Source organism: Nyctereutes procyonoides, unplaced genomic scaffold (genome assembly GCF_905146905.1).
Source record: "Nyctereutes procyonoides isolate TBG_1078 unplaced genomic scaffold, NYPRO_anot_genome, whole genome shotgun sequence".
Taxonomy (NCBI): domain Eukaryota; kingdom Metazoa; phylum Chordata; class Mammalia; order Carnivora; family Canidae; genus Nyctereutes; species Nyctereutes procyonoides.
Window position 1 is genome coordinate 1,384,779 of NW_026575033.1, and position 5,839 is coordinate 1,390,617.

Genomic DNA, 5,839 nt, shown 5'->3' on the forward strand with positions numbered 1-5,839 from the left:
AGTCTTGCTGTCTTGCTGTAATAATCTGTTTATTTATTCACTGATTCATTTATGCTGTACTCCACAAATGTTTCCAGGAAGCACACGCATACATATACTACACACACACACACACACACACACACACACACACACACACACAGAATACTTGAGGTAATAAAGCTAAGGAAAAATAATTCCGCTAGGGAAAAATTAGAACATAGAATACATGCCACGTAATGCTATGAGTTCACAGGGTGGGCTACAACTTTGGTGCCAGGCTTCTTAATAGTCCAAGCAAAAAGCACACCCTAATTATTACAAGGTTCACAGAAGAAAAAGAGTGTTTCATTTGTTCAGTGTTTCTTAACTATAAAACCTGAGTGAATATTCTCTCCTGTGCCTTGTGATGGCAATTTCTTGAGGGATTGGTTAAACAATTCTAAGACTCTTGTTTTCCTAATTGTAGTGTTTCCAAAATAAGGACTAGAACACAATTTTGCAAAATCACTGCCCTAGAGAAACTCACATACGTGTCCAAGGAAGTATGCCTAAGGGCAGCACTGTCATACAGAAACAAAATAAACATTCATCATTAAGAGAATGGATAGATTTTGATATATCCATACATGGGAATACAGCACAGCAGTTGAAATAAATAGATGAATTAGATCTACACTATTGAGATGAATAAATCCCAAAAACATAGAATTAAAAAGCAAGTTGGAATATGATACATATAGTGTTAATTGATATAAATGTTTAAATCTCCTTGAATAATACTATAAAAACAAATAATTAACAAAAACATAGAAACATAGATGGCAAGATAACAGAACAACTTCAGGATACTGATTCTCTCTAGGACAGTAGAGAGGAATATGGTGGTCATGACATTATTTGAACTCCATATGGGATGCAGGGCGTCGGGGAGCTTCCACTATCTCTAAGACTTTCCTTCTTTCTTTCCTTCCTTCCTTCCTTCCTTCCTTCTTTCCTTCCTTCCTTCCTTCCTTCTTTCCTTCCTTCCCTTCTTTCTTTTTCTTTTTCTTTCTTTTTGGTGCATAGAAATAATTTTATGTCATATTGCAGCATACATATAATCAATATTATTTCTTAGGGTGTACAAATGTATAAGTTATTCACATTAAAAAATTAAGAACAGGAAGCCTTGTATGCAGGAGATATTAAAATTTGTACTTAATTTTGAATCTGTTTTTGACAGTACACACAAAGAACTTTATAAATCTGAATGACTATGACATGATATGCATTTGGACAAAGTATACATATGGATGCACTCTAGATGCCTAATTCACTACATGGCTAACTTGCTCTTCATTCGGTCATTGGGATTCCAGGTGCTGAAGCATATGTGGATATGAAAGATACTTCCAGAAGTATATTTGTTACACTGGCATTTTAAGGATTTTTGTTTCTTCTATTTTGTTTTATAGTGAGGAGACTTTGTCTCTTTAAAAGTAAGAAGACCTTCAAGCCTGTTTTTTATTGGAGTAGTCTGAGCATGACAAGCTTCTTCTATGGCTAATCCTGTTACTAAATCAACCTCCATCCCTTGATTAATTGCTAATTTTGCCTCTCATCATAACACGTCCCTGAGGTAAAAACTCTTGCCAGGCCCAAGGCCTTGCAGTGGGCAGCATCCCCCTCCAGGTTCTGTTCTAGAACATGACTGATCAAGGTTACTGCTTCGGCTTCTTGGCCACTGGGCACACCTGCAGAGAAGAAAAGTTCTTTGGCCAGGGACATCCTGTTAGTAGGTAGTTCCTGGGTCCCCACTAATTTCATTAATCACTGCTCTTAATTTGGAGACAAAAGGACCAACTTCACTGGGATTCATGTTGATGCTCTCATTCTCTATAAGATCCACACCAGCACAGAATATCCCTGGAACTTCGTTCCTGACTATTATTCCTGACTTTCCATTTTCCTTCCTTTCCTTTCATTTTTTTTCTTTCTCTTCCCTTCCCTTCCCTCCTTCTTTTTAAGGGGGGACTGGAGCAGAGGGAAAAAGAGAATCTTAAGCAGGATCCACTCTCAGTGTCCCAAGCAGGGCTTGATCTCACAACCCTGAGATCATGACCTGCAGGGAAATGAAGAGTAAGATACTTAACCAACTGAGCCACCCAGGTGCCCACTGTCCTAAGTTTCTTATCATATTTTAAAGCATCCACAGCTTTTGAGAGCATTTTTATCAGATTTTTACTGAATGAGTTTTTGGCATTGGCTCTATTTATTCCAAGCATCACAATTCCTCAGTTCTCTTCCTCCAATTACTGCACTCACTGCCCATCCTCATCTTAGAACTGTAGCCCCTCCTCCAGCCTACCCTCTGGTGCCCAGCCCAGGGACGCAGATCACCAGACAGCCTCCACCAGGGTCCAAGCTGTGAACGATGAACAGCCACCAAACGAACACACCCCACCTACAAGGCACCCAAGGGCCCCGTCCACTGCCCCCATCACCTTATCTGTTTAGGACTTTCTTTACACAAAGATGTGAAACAAATATGGCAAACCAGCAAACAGTCTAATTTTTGTCATGGGCATTGGGTGTCTATTATCCTCTCTGAACTTTCTGTGCATTGAAATCTTTAATATTTAAACATTAAACATTTAAACATTTAAAAAATTAAAATGATGAAAGTTTGAGGGCAGAGGTTGAAGGACCTAGAATACCATGCCTAGGATTCTGAACTTTATTGTCTAGGCATTAAGAACGTTTGTGCAGGGGCACCTGGGTGGCTCAGTCAGTTAAGTATCTGCCTTTGTCACAGCCCTTGTTGGGCTCCTTGCTCAGTGAGGAGTCTGCTTCTCCTTCTACTCCCTACTCATGCTCTATTTCTCTCTCTCTCTCTCTCTCTCTCTCTCTCAAATAAATAAATAAATAAAATCTTTTTTATTTTTATTTATTTTTTAAAAAGATTTTATTTATTCATTCATGAGGGATACACACACACAGAGAGAGAGAGAGAGAGAGAGAGAGAGAGAGAGAGAGAGAGAGAGGCAGAGACACAGGCAGAGGGAGAAGCAGGCTCCATGCAGGGAGCCTAACGTGGGACTTGATCCCTGGTCTTCAGGATCACGCCCTGGGCTGAAGGCGGCGCTAAACCCCTGAGCTACCCAGGCTGGCCAAAATCTTTTTTAAAAAAGAGTATTTGTGAAAGCTTAATTTGAAAAAACAAAAAAAGACTGAGTAGAGGGCAAATTTGTCTGAGCTGTGCTCTAGAAATTACCAGCCACATATAAATTTACTTTCTTGCTCTTCCTATGATACATACTTAACTCTATCCGTAAACTTTGATGAATTCCCTGTTTATTCTCAAAATTGTCCCACAGGGATTATTAGGGAATGCTCACTGTCCCATTTCACCAGTAGCCTCAATGTTTCTTGATTCAACTATAGATCTGTGGTAGAGAAAATTCTGGTTATTTTAAGGAGTGAATGAGAAAAATTGAGACTAAGGGTGGGTAAGAAACATCACTGCTATTAAGAATACCCTAAGAGGAGCAACATATAATTAACACGCAAAGCAGAGTTTGGGCAAATGGCACACCAGTTCCCTGGTGGCCCAGGTATTTTAAGTACTGGCTTAGCTACATGTGATTAAGAGGAGCCCATCAAATCAAAAAAGGCACACATGTCACAATCCTTCACTTGTTCCTCTTTGTTTGGGGATCATTCCAATGCATGTCATTACATTTCCCCTTACCCCCCCCCCCCCGACCCCTGAGAGTCTGTGCCTGCACAGGAAGCCGTAGGCCACATCTGCTGCTCTTCTGGAGTCTGTGTATGTCCTACACGAGTGCCTTCAAGGCTAAGCCAGGAATTTCCCATGAATCATGCACAGTCGCTGATGTAGAGAGGTCTGCAATGGGTATAACTGTACAATGCGTGTATTTCTATTAACAGCTCTGCTTCTTCCCCTTAGACTGCAGGGCTGGCTGCCAAGTGGAGAGGAGGAAAGAAAGAGAGAAAGAAGAAAGAAAAGGAAGGAAGGAAGGAAGGAAGGAAGGAAGGAAGGAAGGAAGGAAGGAAGGAAGGAAGGAAAAGAAAGGAAAAAGGAAAGGAAAGGAAAGAAAAGAAAGAAAGAAAGAAAGAAAGAAAGAAAGAAAGAAAGAAAGAAAGAAAGAAAAAAGAAAGGAAGAGGGATCCCTGTGTGGCTTAGTGGTTAAACCTCTGCCTTCGGCTCAGGGTGTGATCCCAGCTCTACTTATGAGAGACACAGAGAGAGAGAGGCAGGGACAGAGGGAGAGCAGGCACCTCAGGGATCAGGGAGCTCTAGGTGGGCTCAATCCCAGGACCCCGGGACTATGACCTGAGCCAAAGGCAGACACTTAACCGACTGAGCCACCCAGGAGCCCAGAAATGAAATTCTGATGGCATTGTTGGAACTCTCAGATGCAGCCCTATCCTTGGACTTTTCACTACATGAACCAGGTGTTCCTTTTCAGTTACAGTCTGTTTGAGCCAGGTTTTCTGTACCTGCTGTTGGCCAAGACTGACACATCCAGTGTCCTTTCCCATGCTCCATGCAGCTTCTGCAGTCCACCACACAGACCTGGTCAGGACCACACTCCCTTAGCAGGTGGCCTGCCTCCTGCTCCATAGAGAAAGAGAAGCCATCCTGCACAAAGTCCACAGCTTCTCTCTGACTTCTCATGTACCTTCACCTCCATCGCTGTTGGAATATCCTCAGAGGAGTACTTCCACCTGTCCACAGTGAGCTGGGTTCCCCCTGCTCTGGATCCTGTCCCCCCTTCTCCCCTGCCCTCCTCTGGGACTTAGCTTTACCAATCACTCCCTCGTTTATTTCCAATCTCTCTGCTCCAGTGGCTCTTTCTCTTGAGCAGACAAACTAAAAAAGAAAGAAAAGAGAGGAAGAAAAATAATTTTCCTTCCGGAAAATCAATCTATCATCACCATTCTTTACCTCACAATGTGTTTGCTTCAAAAAATATTCTCTACTCCCTGTACTTTCTTATCATTCATTCACTTCTCAGTTCACTACTGCAATTAGAATTCCGCCCCTCTACTTTCCTGGAACTGCCAAGTGCAGTGGCCTAATTTCAACATTTTCACTCCTCTGTAACAGTTTATTCTGCTGATTTATTCTCTTCTAAATGGCCTGTTGAGCATTTCCCTCATAGATCTTACAACTCCTTTTCAGAGGTTCTTCTCCATTTTCCACCCCTCCAGTCAACAAATGTGTTGCCTCTTCTGGATAACAAAACTTGTTGAAAAATTGACAAAGCCTATGGTTTGTTTCCCTAGTAACGTGGTTTTTTGCATAGTATCGATCAAGGTTGTTCGTAACGCACTGGAGAATATACTCCAGCTAGAAGAACCAGAAAGGGCTTTCCTAAAAGCTGCGGTGGTTCACATAAAGGTTTGGGAATGCGAAACTTCCAGAAACTTTAAACACACAATGGAACTCCTCTGCCGGGTGAGAAAGCTCTCAAAATAAAAGCCACCACCCGAGCTGCTGGCACTAAAACTACAGCAGCTCTAGCAGGGACTGTGCCAGCAAAGTGGTGCCCTGCACCCTGCACTTCTCGTGTAACTCCATCCAGATGGAGTCCCTCACCAGGTCCACTGTCTTCAGTTGACCCAGTTTCCAATCAAGGTCTCTCCCAAGCCCATCTTCCTGGGCAGAGCCTAAGTCTCATGCAGAATCCTGACTTCAAAGGGAGTGGGAAATGTCTTTTCCACATTTCCAGCTCTGCACTGTAACAAGGGGTGAAGCAGGATAGTGTTGGGCTAGTCAACCTACTGCGTCACTGTGTGTGTAAATGTAAAACTCAAAGACTAAAGTTTATCTTTCATTTTTAAAAAATAT

The 5,839-nt window shown here is 42.2% G+C and overlaps 1 pseudogene; it reads right to left on the reverse strand.

Annotated features, from left to right (window-relative positions):
• Positions 1-1,420: 1,420 nt before the first annotated feature.
• Positions 1,421-2,189, reverse strand: LOC129504660 (methylglutaconyl-CoA hydratase, mitochondrial-like; annotated as a pseudogene).
• Between the last annotated feature and the right edge of the window lie 3,650 nt (positions 2,190-5,839).